At 33.5% G+C, this 15,805-nt stretch overlaps 1 pseudogene; it reads left to right on the top strand.

Moving 5' to 3' along the window:
* Nucleotides 1-6,097: 6,097 nt before the first annotated feature.
* Nucleotides 6,098-15,805, top strand: part of LOC101245823 (serine/threonine-protein kinase STY13-like) — a 13,836-nt pseudogene continuing 4,128 nt past the window's right edge.

Genomic DNA, 15,805 nt, shown 5'->3' with positions numbered 1-15,805 from the left:
GACACCAGACACTTGCACTTACCGCTGGATGGCTCCGTAAGCATCTAGACCCTTTAGCAGCCTTGTTAAATCCACTTGATCCAGTTTGGGATTATTGCCAAACCCTATATTAGAGCTCTCTCTGTCTTCATTACTTTCTAAATTTTATTTCTTTTTTAAAACTCCTTTGATATGAGTTACTTGAGCAAAACATCTTTCAAAAAGAACCTATTTACCTCCACGAGGGAAGGATAAGGTCTCCTCTCTCTCTACCCACCCAAAACACCACTGAGTGGGAGTTCACTGGATATGTTGTTGTTGTTGTAGCATGCTGGATTCCCTTTATGGAACAAAACTTTTTAGAACTAAAGTGAAAAGTATGGAGGTTGATGGGTTCAAGTCCTGAATGTCCTTTTGATGGCACCTCACTGATTGTGGTTATATTTTCTATTGTATACATGTTGTTGCTAAGAGGAGAAATTATTTGTTCCAGTTAACTTTTTAACATAGTTATGTGCCTGTTAGTGAAGGTTAAAGAGTTGATCGACTTTATTTTCTCTTTCAATTTATTTCCCTCCTTTTGATCTTCCTTCTTGTCCGTGATTTGTAACTTGATTCAAGTTATTCACATCCAAGGATGTGGCCTAGCTTTCAATGAAATAGGTGCAAATCGGAGATTTGGGTTGAATCACACAAGTAGTGCTTTATTCTCATATGCCTAAACCTTACACCTTGGTAGGTATCGATTCATGTCTGTTTATTGATCCAAATAAATGGTAAAGTGCCTTAGTTGATAACTCTCAGCACCAGCCACATCATATTCCATGAACTTATCAGCCCAAAGTGATTATTAACAGGAAAAGAACTAAGACACTTAACCATTTATTTGGATGCATTCCCCTGATGAAGATGATAAGTTCTACATTGTGGTGGAAATTTTGGTCTTTTAGCTGGCATCTTAGAGAAGCCAGGGAGACTTTAGTTCAAATCTTAGAAGAGGAACAAAAACACTAGGTGATTTCACCTGATACTTGTGTTAGTGGGGTAAATTGCAAGTACTTCACAAAATTATCGTCGACATTCACTAGTGATCTTCGAGGATTTCTCGATTATCAAAAAGGAAAATCTAAATAAGTTCTATTCTTAGACATAATTAAGTTTCAACACTTCTATCCCTCCAAACTTATTTATGCAGTTGTTATATTTAAGTGACTTATTAATGAATTCAAAAACAAAAACTAGTTACACCATAACTCAAGTATGGCTCTTTTAGTTTACTTGGTAGCTCTGAGTTGGAAAGAAGTTCGCTCTTCTTTGGCTGTTTCCAAAAGGAATTCCAGGAGAGGCCTTACAAAAACTAGAGTCTACAACGATAATGTGATTCTCCACTGAGTTACTACATCATAAGACTATCTCAATCTCTACGGAAAGGTAGAAGTGGAATATTTCACTCAATCTTTAATGAATCTTAATCATTTGTTGGAAGCTTCGTTCATTCTTTACGAAGAGACCTCATTTTAAAAGAATCTAAGCCTCCAGAGCAGTGTGGCAAATCTAAGCCTCTGGAAAGTGTGAAAATTTGCCGTAGTGAAGTATGGTAGCTTTTCAGATTGTATTGTTTTGATTTTGGAGACCATAACTTCATCAGAACTCTTTTTGAAGGATAAATGTCACTCTTTTGCCTTGTTATTGAAAAATAGTCACTCTTCTAAATCTTCAATTATCTTATTATTTTTCTTCATTATCCTATTAGTGTATTTTCTTTTCATATCTTTTTGTGATATGGTTTCCTAAAGTCGAGGGTCTATTAAATAAAGTTACAATACTTTCACAAGGTAGGGGTATGACTTTATACACACCACCCTCTTTCTGACTCCACTTTTGAAATTTCACTGGGTATGTTGAAGGCTTGGAAAATAGTTATTTTTACTTGGTATTATACTCATCGAAGATAGTAGATAACTAATAAAATATTTGAGGTACGCACAAATTTGATCGAAGACATAGATTGGTTATCTATGTTTTGGGATTTTCTAGTTCCATACATCATGGCAAGGATCCATTATTTTAGTGTAATGCGGATATGATTAGACTGTAAAATCGGAAAGATAAAATTATGAATGAAGATATTTGAAAAAAGGTATTAAGTGATTTTTTATAATAGATGATACGAAGGAAGTGAGATTAAGATAGGTCAAATATATGAAGGGGAGATGTGCAAATACACACGCCATTGATTGGAGGAGAAGTGATTATAGATAGGATAAAATGCATTTTTAGCTTATAGAGGACATGATCTTAGAAACGAAGTTATGAAGGTCATAAATATTAGGGCAATAAAAGGTTAGTATATAGTTCAAAGTTATCTCACTTTCTTACAAAATAAGCTTGGTGATAATTTGGTGCACCATATATGTTTCCTCGTTCATTGGCAATATCATTATTTTTGTTAATCCTCCTTGTCTCATGCGCTTCAATTATCACATTATTTGACAGTTATTATATATTCCTTATTACTCAAATACAATGCAATGCTTTTTAAAAAAAATTATTATGTCCTTTTTACTTCCGTAGGTTTTTAATCAAAATTCTTTAACATGTGTTGTTTGAGTCGAGGGTTTTTCGAAAATGACCTATCTAAATGGTTTGCGTATATTTTACCCTTTTCAAACCCCCAATTTACGATAGTATGCGTTAATTGAGCCAAAGGTCTTTCTAAAATAACTTTCTACTTGGTATATGAACGTTGTACCTTTTTCGAATCCCATTTCTAAGATTACACCGAATATATTGTTGATGTTATTGTCACAAAATTTAGAGGGTCAAAATGTATAAGAAAATAACTTAGGGAGGTGCAAAAGCCATCATATAACTCATATATTATACATTAGAATGCATAGAGGTCTAAAAGCAAACAACGTCGTTGAAGTGAAATGCTTTTGGCTGTAAACGGTGGTATTAGCACGGCGATTCCTAGTGTTTAGGCCATAGAAGACGACGGAGTAAGATGAAGCCGGTAGTAAGAACAGCAGTGTCGAACGGACCTCTGATTTCATGGCTGAGGATGATAAGGATGAATGCAACATCAGCGACCACGTAAATATTCTCTCTCTATATGAAAACTTGTTGATTATGTTATTTTGAGCAATTTTAAAAATAGTTGATCTTCGATCTTTGTTTCAATGCAAATTAAAAAAAAAGCACCTAAAATCATTGTAGATATTCATTTCATTTCGTCTGTTTGTTGGTACATGAAGTTAGTGAAAGATTAGATTTTTTTTTCATGGGAATGTTGTTGCTGATGCTATTTTGGTTTCTGAATTCAATTGTTTTAAAATATGGGCGTGTAAACTCGTAATATGACTCCAAAATGGTAGTTTATGTCAATGAAGAATAAAGAAGCAGCTAAAATTATGCATCTCTAGACTCGTTCTGAGTTCCATTTTTATCTAAATTCTTAGTTGGCAATGTGTTCCTATCTTCTGTGCTTGTAATTTGTTTATGACAATTACATGAAATTGGTGAATTCTACTTATTTTCAGTTGAAATTTTGTTAATGATGTTATTACCCAGTCTCAACTATGGAGTATGGATATAAAAGGGGTTTATGGTAGGTTATGGTCTAATTATTCTAATCCTATGAAGACTAAATTAGAGTGACATTGCTTAAGAGGATTTACATTATGGACTGTAATTACTTTGGGATCGTGTTGTGGTTTATTCTTTAATTGCATTTCAAATTATATTATACTTTGAGCCATACAACACGAGAGAAAAGGGTAGAGAGTCCTTGTGAATATTTGGAAGTATAATATATGAAATACACTTCTTATCATGAATTTGAGAAAGAAGGAGAGTGGGTGGGATATAAGTTTTCATGGAAGGTGAAGATGTGCCGATTCAAATATAATGGTGATTCGTCCAAATACTAATTTTGTTTGTTTTTTTCTTATTATTTATTAGTAATGTCTAAAAATCAAAGTGCAAAAATGCATTAAATCTAGCTTAAGATATTTGATTCATCCATCTACCAAATTTTCCTAGTTGTTCTTATTTATAAGTTGAAAAATTCATTTAATATAATTATGGTATTTTAATTCGTCCAACCACCAAATTTTCCTTCATTCTTCTTCTTATTTATTAATGTTTTCCTTAAATTAAAAGTGGAAAAATTCATTAAATCTATTTTACAATATTTGATTTATCCAACCACCAAAATTTTCTTATGTTTCTTCTTATTTATTACTTTTTTCTTGGATTCAAAGTGGAAAAATTCATTAAATCCAGCTTACCATATTTGATTCATCCGACCACCAAATTTCTCTTGTGTCTCTTCTTATTTATTTCTACTATCTTTAATTCGGAGTGGAAAAAATTATTAAATCTTGCTTTATTGTAGTAATTATGAGTATATTCCTTGAATGCAAAGTGGAAAAATTCATTCAATCTAACTTGTATCTACAACCAAATACATTCACTTTCAAAATCGCATTTGTAATCCACACTCCAAAATCACTAGGTGATTTCTTCCCATCTGTTCTAGCCTTGGGAAAATGATGCATTTTAAAGTTCAAACGAGCTCCAAAGCTGGCAAAGGCCGATTTAAGCCTATCGATTATTTTGTTGTGAAAATCTCGAAACAAAATGACCAAAATTTTTCATGGACGTTCGTTAAGACCTTAAAAATGAAACTAGTTCATCCCACAGGGAAATGGTGCATTTTCAAGTTTAAACGAGTCCTAAAACATGCAAAGGCATATTTTACCAATTTTCGTGTGTTATAGCCTATGATTTTCTTAAACGGGTTTCGAGTGTTGAGTCGCCACCTAACGAAATTGAACCAGTTCGTCCAGCGGAGAAAAATGGTGCAATTCCATGTTCAAACGAGCCTCAAAGTAGGTTAAATATATTTTACCGATTTTCATATGTTATAGCCCATGTATTTTTTTATCATTAAATTCTAAAACAACATGGCCGATATTTTTCATGGACGTTCGTTAAGACCTAAGAAATGGAACTAGTTCGTCCCGCGGCAAAGACATATTTTACTGATTCTCGTGTGCTATAGCCCATTATTTTTTTATCCAGAATTCTTGAAATAAAATGGTCGAAGTTTTTCATGGACGTCCGTTAAAACCTTAGAAATGGAAACAGTTTGTCCCCCAAGGATAAATGATGCATTTTAAAATTCAAACGAGTCCCAAGCAGGGAAAGAGTGATTTTACAAATTTTCGTGCTAACCATGAATTTTTTTGATACGGAAATCCCTAAATAAAATGGACGAAATTTTTCATGGACGTCCGTTAATACCTTTGAAATGAACAAGTTTCTTCCTCGGGAAAAAATGGTGTATTTTGAAGTACAAACGAGCCCCATAGCCCATGGATTTTTTTAATTCGAAAATTTTGAAACAAAATGGCCAAATTTTTTCATGGATGTCCGTTTAGACCTAGCAGTGGAACCAGTTCATCCCGCGGGAAAAATGATGCATTTTCAAGTTCAAACGAGTTCAAAAGTAGACAAAGTCAAATTTAACCATTTTTGTGTAATATATCCCATGGATCTTTTTTATATGGAAATCCCGGAAGAATATTGCTGAAATTTTTCATGGACGTCAGTTAAGACTTTAGATATGGAACCAGTTTGTCCCGCGGGAAAAAATGGTGCATTTTCAAGTTCAAACATGTCTAAAAAAAGCAAAGGTAGATTTTACTGATTTTCGTGTGCTATAAAACCCATTAATTTCTTAAATCTGAATATTTCTAAACAAAATGATGCAGAAATGAACACTAAAAAGTGGTGTGAGTATACGCGAAGGTTCTACTACTCATTATTTGAATTCTCCTGGTGTCAGATCATATTGGCTAATACACACGAAAATCAGAAAATTTGGGCGACTCTTGAAAAAGGGCGTGCAAATGTCGTAATTCATGCTAAACATTCGTGGGAGTGTACGTAAATGTTACCTAACTCATTACGATGGTCCTCATAAAGTTTTTTGATAAAATAATTTTGGATACTCTGTGCGTCATATCAATGGGCTAATACACATGAAAAATAGGGGAATTTGAATAATCCTTTAGAAAGAGCCTTTAAATTGCAAAAATGAGCCTTAAAAATGGTGCGAGTATATGTGAAGGTTCCTCTACTCATGAAGGAGGTCCTTATAATGTTTTTTGAGAATGAAAATTTTAATTCTCCGTATGCCAGATCATAACACATGAAAAATTGAGAAATTTGAACGACTCTTTAAAAAAAGCTGGTAAATACGAAAATGGGTGTCAGTTCGTGCAAAACAAAGTTGTGCCATTGAAGTTAGCTGTTAAGCTGGTCTTGGATGTGGAGCATGTGCATGATCTGAATCTTATTAATCGAGATCTAAAATCCGACAATCTACTGATTGCTGCTGACAAGTCAATCAAGATTGCAGACTTTGGTGTTGCTCGAATTGACGTGCTGACCGAAGGAATGACACCAGAAACTGGCACTTACCACTGGATGGCTCCGTAAGCATCTAGACCCTTTAGCAGCCTTGTTAAATCCGCACTTGATCCAGTTTGGGTTTATTGCCAAACCCTATATTAAAGCTCTCTCTATCTTCATTACTTTCTGAATTTTATTTCTTTTTTAAAACTCCTTTGATATGTGTTACTTGAGCCAAACATCATTCAAAAAGAACCTAAGGGTAAGGTCTGCTCTCTCTCTACCCACCCAAGACACCACTGAGTGGGAGTTCACTGGATATGTTGTTGTTGTTGTAGCATGCTGGATTCCCTTTATGGAACAAAATATTTTAGAATTAAAGTGAAAAGTATGGAGGTTGATGGGTTCAAGTCCTGAATGTCCTTTTGATGGAACCTCACTAATTGTGATTATATTTTCTATTGTATAGTTTTGCTGTTGCTAAGAGGAGAAATTATTTGTTCCTGTTAGCTTTTTAACATAGTTATATGCCTGTTAGTGAAGGTTAAATAGTTGATCGACTTTATTTTCTCTTTCAATTTGTTTCCCTCCTTTTGATCTTCTTTCTTGTCCGTGATTTGTAGCTTGATTCAAGTTATTCACATCAAAGGATGTGGCTTAGCTTTCAATGAAGTAGGTGCAAATCGGAGATTTGGGTTGAATCACACAAGTAGTGCTTTATTCCCATATGCCTAAACCGTACACCTTGGTGGGTATCTATTCATGTCTGTTTATTGATCCAAATAAATGGTAAAGTGCCTTAGTTGATAACTCTCAGCACCAGCCACATCATATTCCATGAACTTATCAGCCCAAAGGGATTATTAACAGGAAAAGAACTAAGACACTTAACAATTTATTTGGATGCATTCTCCCGATGAAGATGATAAGTTCTACATTGTGGTGGAAATTTTGGTCTTTTAGCAGGCATCTTAGAGAAGCCTGGGAGACTTTAGTTCAAATCTTAGAAGAGGAACAAAAACAGTAGGTGATTTCACCTGATACTTGTGTTAATGGGGTATATTGCAAGTACTTCACAAAATCATCGTCGACATTCACTAGTGATCTTCGAGGATTTCTCGATTATCAAAAAGGAAAATCTAAATAAGTTCTATTCTTAGACATAATTAAGTTTCAACACTTCAATCCCTCCAAACTTATTTATGCAGTTGTTATATTTAAGTGACTTATTAATGAATTCAAAAACAAAAACTGGTTACACCATAACTCAAGTTTGGCTCTTTTAGTTTACTTGCTAGCTCTGAGTTGGAAAGAAGTTTGTTCTTCTTTGGCTGTTTCCAAAAGGAATTCAAGGAGAGGCCTTACAAAAACTAGAGTCTACAACGATAATGGGATTCTCCACTAAGTTACTACATCATAAGACCATCTCAATCTCTACGGAAAGGTAGAAGTGGAATATTTCTCTCAATCTTGAATGAATCTTAATCATTTGTTGGAACCTTCGGTCATTCTTTACAAAGAGACCTCATTTTAAAAGCATCTAAGCCTACAGAGCAGTATGGCACATCTAATCCTCTGGCAAGTGTGCAAATATGCCGTATTGAAGTATGGTAGCTTTTCAGACTGTATAGTTTTGATTTTGGAGACCATAACTTCCTCAGAACTCTTTTTGAAGGATGAATGTCACTCTTTTGCCTTGTTATTGAAAAATAGTCACTCTTCTAAATCTTCATTTATCTTATTAATTTTCTTCATTATCCTATTAGTGTATTTTCTTTTCATATCTTTTTGTGATATGGTTTCCTAAAGTCGAGGGTCTATTTAAAAAGTCACAATACTTTCACAAGGTAGGGGTACGACTTTATACACACCACCCTCTTTCTGACTCCACTTTTGAAATTTTAATGGGTATGTTGAAGGCTTGGAAAATAGTTATTTTTACTTGGTCTTATTTATACTCATCAAAGATACTAGATAACTAATAAAATATTTGAGGCACGTACAAATTTGATCGAAGACATACATTGGTTATCTATGTTTTGGGATTTTCTAGTTCCATACATCATGGCAAGGATCCATTATTTTAGTGTAATGTGGATATGATTAGACTATAAAATCGGAAAGATAAAATTATGAATGAAGATATTTGAAAAAAAGTATTAAGTTATTTTTTATAATAGATGATACGAAGGAAGTGAGATTAAGATAGGTCAAACATACGAAGGGGAGATGTGCAAATACACACGCCATTGATTGGAGAAGAAGTGATTATAGATAGGATAAATTGCATTTTTAGCTTATAGAGGACATCATCTTAGAAACGAAAGTATGAAGGTCATATATATTAGGGAAATAAAAGGTTAGTATATAGTTCAACGTTATCTCACTTTCTTACAAAATAAGCTTGGTGGTAATTTGGTGCACCATATATGTTTCCTCGTTCATTGGCAATATCATTATTTTTGTTAATCCTCCTTGTCTCATGCGCTTCAATTATCACATTATTTGACTGTTATTACTGTATTCCTTATTACTCAAATACAATGCAATGCTTTTTTTATATAATTACTGTGTCCTTTTTACTTCCGTAGGTTTTTTAACCAAATTTCTTTAACATGTGTTGTTTGAGTCGAGGGTCTTTTGAAAATGACCTGTCTAAATGGTTTGCGTATATTTTACCCTTTTCAAACCCCCAAATTACGATAGTATGCGTTAATTGAGCCAAAGGTCTTTCAAAAATAACTTTCTACTTGGTATATGTACGTTGTACCTTTTTCGAATCCCATTTCTAAGATTACACCGAATATATTGTTGATGTTATCGTCACAAAATTTAGAGGGTCAAAATGTATAAAAAAAATAACTTAGGTAGGTGCAAAAGCCATCATAGAACTCATATATTATACATTAAAATACAAAGAGGTCTAAAAGCAAACGACGTCGTTGAAGTGAAATGCTTTTGACTGTAAACGGTGGTTTTAGCATGGAGATTCCTAGTGTTTAGGCCGTAGAAGACGGCGGAGTAAGATGAAGCTGGTAGTAAGAACAACAATGTCGAACGGACCTCTGATTTCATGGCTGAGGATGATAAGGATGAATGCAACATCAGCGACCACGTAAATATTCTCTCTCTATATGAAAACTTGTTGATTATGTTATTTTGAGCAATTTTAAAAATAGTTGATCTTCGATCTTTGTTTCAATGCAAATTAAAAAAAGCACCTAAAATCATTGTAGATATTCATTTCATTACGTCTGTTTGTTGGTACATGAAGTTAGTGAAAAATTAGATTTTTTTTTCATGGGAATGTTGTTGCTGATGCTATTTTGGTTTCTGAATTCAATTGTTTTAAAATATGGGCGTGTAAACTAGTAATATGACTCCAAAATGGTTGTTTATTTCAATGAAGAATAAAGAAGATGCTAAAATTATGCATCCCTAGACTCGTTCTGAGTTCCATTTTTATCTAAATTCTTAGTTGGCAATGTGTTCCTATCTTCTGTGCTTGTAATTTGTTTATGACAATTACATGAAATTGGTGAATTCTACTTATTTTCAGTTGAAATTTTGTTAATGATGTTATTACCTAGTCTCAACTATGGAGTATGGATATAAAAGGGGTTTATGGTAGGTTATGGTCTAATTATTCTAATCCTATGAAGACTAAATTAGAGTGACATTGCTTAAGAGGATTTACATTATGGACTATAATTACTTTGGGATCGTGTTGTGGTTGATTCTTTAATTTCATTTCAAATTATATTACACTTTGAGCCATACAACACGAGAGAAAAGGGTAGAGAGTCCCTGTGAATATTTGGAAGTGTAGTATATGAAATACACTTCTTATCATGAATTTGAGAATGAAGGAGAGTGGGTGGGATATAAGTTTTCATGGAAGGTGAAGATGTGCCGATTCAAATATAATTGTGATTCGTCCAAATACTAATTTTGTTTGTTTTTTTTCTTATTATTTATTAGTAATGTCTAAAAATCAAAGTGCAAAAATGTATTAAATCTACTTAAGATATTTGATTCATCCATCTACCAAATTTTCCTTGTTGTTCTTATTTATAAGTGGAAAAATTCATTAAATATAATTATGGTATTTTAATTCGTCCAACCACCATATTTGCCATTATTCTTTTTCTTATTTATTAGTATTTTCCTTAAGTTAAAAGTGGAAAAATTCATTAAATCTATTTTACAATATTTGATTTATGCAACCACCAAAATTGTCTTATGTTTCTTCTTATTTATTACTTTTTTCTTGGATTCAAAGTGGAAAAATTCATTAAATCCAGCTTACAATATTTGATTCATTCGACCACCAAATTTCTCTTGTGTCTCTTCTTATTTATTTCTACTATCTTTAATTCGGAGTGGAAAAAATTATTAAATCTTGCTTTATTGTAGTAATTATGAGTATATTCCTTGAATGCAAAGTGGAAAAATTCATTAAATCTAACTTGTATCTACAACCAAATACATTCACTTTCAAAATCGCATTTGTAATCCACACTCAAAAATCACTTTTTTGGTGTGAACTTATTGGCTGATTAACTATAGTTAAAATAAAGAAAAATTTCATGCACATGTATTTTGTTTGATGTTTACTAAGCTTTTAATTAATTAAGGACATTTATAATTAATAATTGGAGAACATTTTAAAATTTATCCTCATATTTATTAGAGTCAAAATGAAATTTATTGAACACTAAAATAATTCTAATACAAGTAGGTCCCACATAAAGTCTTACTCACACATGTAACTTGCGATTGAATACACCATATGCAAAAAAAAAAAGCATTATAGAGAATTTCTTTTATTTTAGCTAAAGAAAATTCTTTTCATACATCAGACTCTCTTTGTTTTCTTCTTTTTTATCGTGTTCACTTCTCTCAGTTTTTACTTCAATTTTTCTTCAAAGATCCAGTGGTCTATTAATTGATCGGCATCAGAAAACAAGTAGAGTCATCACATTCTTCATATACCTCATTTCCGAGAATATAAGTGGTTCATTTTCTTTCTATCTCAATTCAAATAGAGGTAAATTTACTTTTTTCTCTTTGATTTTGCCCTTGATCGTTTATTTTTATGAATATTCTATGGTTTGATTAAAGTTTAACATTGGGTGCTTCCTTTCCATCCGTCCTAGCCCTGGTAAATAGAGTTGCTTGGTACTTGTTGCATGTGGGAAGTGATAGGTATCCCCTTGAATTAGTCGAAATGCACGCAAACTAAGCCTGAACACCACTCTTACTAAAAAAAGATTTGAAATTGGAGTAATGTTTTCTCGTTCGTCCTTTTAGATCTACTTTTTTGGGACAAGTTTAGCCTTTTTCTTTATTTCTATAAGGGAAAAGGGTCTGATATACCCCTCAACTTTGTCATTTGGAGCTGATATACCCCTCGTTATAAAAGTGGCTCATATATGCCCTTACCGCATACAAACGGCTCACATATGCCCCTGCCGTTACAAAATAGCTCATATATATCCTTCATTTAACGGAAGTTAAAAAATTAGTTTTAAATTTATATTTATACTTGTAATTTTCTTTAAAAAAATTATTTAGGGGTATATATGATTCTTCTATCAAAGTTCAAGGTATATTTTAATTTTTTTCATATATAAATTATTTTTAGACTTTTTTATTATAATTATTGAGTTTCTTATTCTTATTTTGTTTTTTTCTTTCATTCTTTAGTTTAAAGAAAAAAATTTAAACTTTTATTTTTGTGTGTATTGTATTTTAATTTCGTATTCGAAGAAAAAATTTGATCATCTACAATAAGTTTTACAAGAATATTAGTGAAACATAAATAAATTTGATTATCAAAATAATAATTATAAATTACTCATTGAAACAAAAAAAGGTCAAAAAAATATGTTTGACGAGGATTAAATTTACTCATATAGGATTATATTTTTTAGAAAAAAAAATAAAAATTTAGATTAAAATTATTATTATTTTCATTTCCGTTAGAGGAAAAGGGTATATGTGAGTCATTTGTTTACAAGTAGGGGTATATATGAGCGAATTTCATAACAAGGGGTATATCAGCTCTAAATGACAAAGTTGAGGGGTATATCAGACCCTTTTCCCTTTCTATAATGTGGAGTTTTGCTGAAAGTTGTATTATGTTTGAATTTTGGAATTTTTTTTTGCCTTCAGAAGTTTGATATGGAGATAAAATTGCCGACATCTTTTTCCTCTTGCAAAACCCCCAATAATCGAAAGTTTGATATGGATATAATTGCTTCCTACCTCTAGTATACTTATCATTAGGTTATTCATCAAAGAGGAAACATGATTACTCAGTTTCACAAGCGTTTGACCTTCTAAGTCTACATAGAAGAATTGATTTTGATGAACCTAACCGTTTCAATTTTTATGTTTTTCAGGGTTGTTGAGGTACGACTTGATTTTAGAAATCTTCATGCAAAACAAATAAGCCGGATTGAAGCTCTTCTGCTGTATCTGCTTTATCAGAAAACTATCGGGGCTCCGACAATTGTTGGACTTGTAGATTTGAATCAAAACTATCGCAAATTTTTATCATAAGCTTGGCGAAGGGCAAACATGTCTATTCAAGGTTATGGGATGAACAATGCTAGTGGTTATGGTGCAATGGCAGTGGATAACAGAAGTGTTGGTTAAAATGGTTCTCACACTGATATTCTAAACCAGCAGGGTAATCAAATCCATAGTAACTATTCTATTGCTGCTAGCGTAGTCGGGGGGAGAGTTTCTAGGTTGAGAGATGATGCCCTTGCTCAAGCCTTGGTTGATCCTCAATTCCCCACCACTGGGCTTGTGATTTGTGATGAGTGGACAATTGACTTGAGTAGGCTTACCATTGGACAAGCATTTGCTCAAGGCTCTTTTAGGAAGCTCTATAACGGAACTTATAATGGTGAAGATGTTGCCATTAAGCTTCTAGAGAGGCCAGAACATGCTCTTGAGAAGGCTCACTTTATAGAGCAGCAATTTCAACATGAGGTCAAGATGCTAGAAAATTTAAAGCATCCAAATGTTATACGATTTGTTGGTGCATGTCGTAAAACCATGGTGTTATGCATTGTGACTGAATATGCAAGCGGAGGATCAGTGCGTCAGTTCCTCGCGAAGTGAAAAAACCGAGCTGTGCCATTGAAGTTAGCAGTTAAGCAGGCCTTGGATGTGGCAAAGGTATGGAGTATGTGCATGGTCTGAATCTTATTCATCGAGACTTAAAATCCGACAATCTATTGATTGCTGCTGACAAGTCAATCAAGATTGTAGACTTTGGTATTGCTCGGATTGAGGTGCTAACTGAAGGAATGACACTAGAAACTGGCACTTACCGCTGGATGGCGCCGTAGGCATCTAGACTCTATAGCAGCCTTGTAAAATTTGTTGTCTTAATCCTGTTTGAGCTTATTGCCATATCCTATATTAGAGCTCTTAAGCTTTTTATCCTATTCTTTTAGGCTATTATTTTCTCTGTCTGCATTACTTTCTGTATTTTATTTTTTTAAAAATTACTTTGTTATGTGTTTCTTTAGCCAAACATCTTCCGGACACAACCTCTCTTCTTCTAGGAGGCAAGGGTAAGGTCTTCTTCCTCTCTACCCAACCCAGAGCCCATTGAGTGGGATTTCATAGGGGATGTGTCTGAGAGATATGAACCACAATTCTATTCTTGTCGATTATGTAAATGGAACTTCTATGGGAAGTATATTATCTCTTTCTCTCCTTCATGAGTGTCGAACTTCCTGCATCGTCTTTAGCATTACCTCTTTCTTCAAAGCAGTGAAGCTATTTTAAAATAATGTATGGGTAAGAATGGGTCCCTGGCCTATGCAGTGGTATTAGTTAGGGTTTCTTAGTTAGGGTTTCTGATTGAATCTGCTGGAAAGGGTAAAACTTAAAAATGGAGCTCAAGGGTTTCTAACCGAACTCAGCTAGTTGCAGTTGTCGATGAGTCAATCTCACTCCAAGGCAATCGCTACGTGTTCGTCCTCCATGGCAGATGGAAGCTCAATCTGGAAGGCAACCATCTCTCTTTTTGTTTTTCCTTTTGGTTAATTTCTTTAATTTCTTTCATATTTGGACAGGCTGTAGGTGTTTTGGGCTATATCACGTTATGATTTGTTTGCTTTTTCTAGACCCAACTTTAATTTTTTCAAAACGAAGTATGCCACTTTTAGTTTCTGTGAGGTGGAAAGAAGTTCATTCTTCTTCGGATGTTTCTAGATTGCATTCTAGAAGTGCCTTGCAAAAACAAGACGCTACAACAATGATATGACTCCTGTTGAGTTACTACATAGACTTTTTTCATCATTAGAAAATCTCTACAGAGAGGTAGAAGCGGAATATTTGGCTCAATCTTCTATGAATCTAAATTATTTATCAGAACGTACATAATTTTTACGGATAGACCTCTTTAAAAGCATAATAAGCGACAAGGTGATGTTTCAAAAATCTACCACATTTATGTGGATTCTGCATTGTGTTGGTACATGGACTTGTTCCATCGAAAAGACTATTGCAATCTCTATGGAAAGGTAGAAGTGGGATACTTAGCTTACTCTCCTCATGTTAAAACCATAAAGCGAACAAATTATGGAAAAGTATAATGCAGTACCAATCATATACAAATTTATTAGTCTTTTCATGAAGTCGAATCATTTGTTGAAACCTCCAATTATTAAGAGTAGTCTTATTAGAAGCTAGAAACACTGCTTTGGGAGGCGAGAAGAGAAAAAAGCGATGAGGACTCACTTCACGGAAGAGAAGCGCGAAGTGAAGTTTACACTTTTTTTTTAAAAAAAAGCGACATTTAGTATAAAAATAAAAAAAGTGGGAGCTATGTGACACACAAGGAAATCAATGCCCGATAAGAAGAATGACTTATTTGGTATTAAGTCTTACAACACATGTTGCTACACCCGATTTAACAAATGCCTTATATATGTTGAACTAGATCTTTTGAAACAAAAGGAGCATTAAAACCCCATAATGATCAATCAATTAGTATAACCTGTTGAGTTACTGAGATCGTAAATGAGGTCGATTATGACTCAGTATTCTAACATCTAACTTTTCGTGCCTCACATGCTATGTTATATCGGTCCTTCGCATTACATACTTATTGCAATGGGTGTGTCATTGATGTATGTACTCTTCAAAATACACAAATACTTTACAAAAAAAAATGTGCATACCTATAATGATACTTAGATCTAATTAAATTCATAGTCACAAACAAGTCCATAGGAGAAGCGGATTTAGAATTTAAAATTTATCGGTCCCAATGATACGGGGGATTGAGCCTTCAATGAGGAGGGCAATAAAGCTTAAGCAAGTTCCCATTTATCTCGTTGGACCAATAACTTACTTTGTAGATCCCAACAAA

This window comes from Solanum lycopersicum, chromosome 12, assembly GCF_036512215.1.
Source record: "Solanum lycopersicum chromosome 12, SLM_r2.1".
Taxonomy (NCBI): domain Eukaryota; kingdom Viridiplantae; phylum Streptophyta; class Magnoliopsida; order Solanales; family Solanaceae; genus Solanum; species Solanum lycopersicum.
This window is presented reverse-complemented; position numbering and strand designations above follow the sequence as displayed.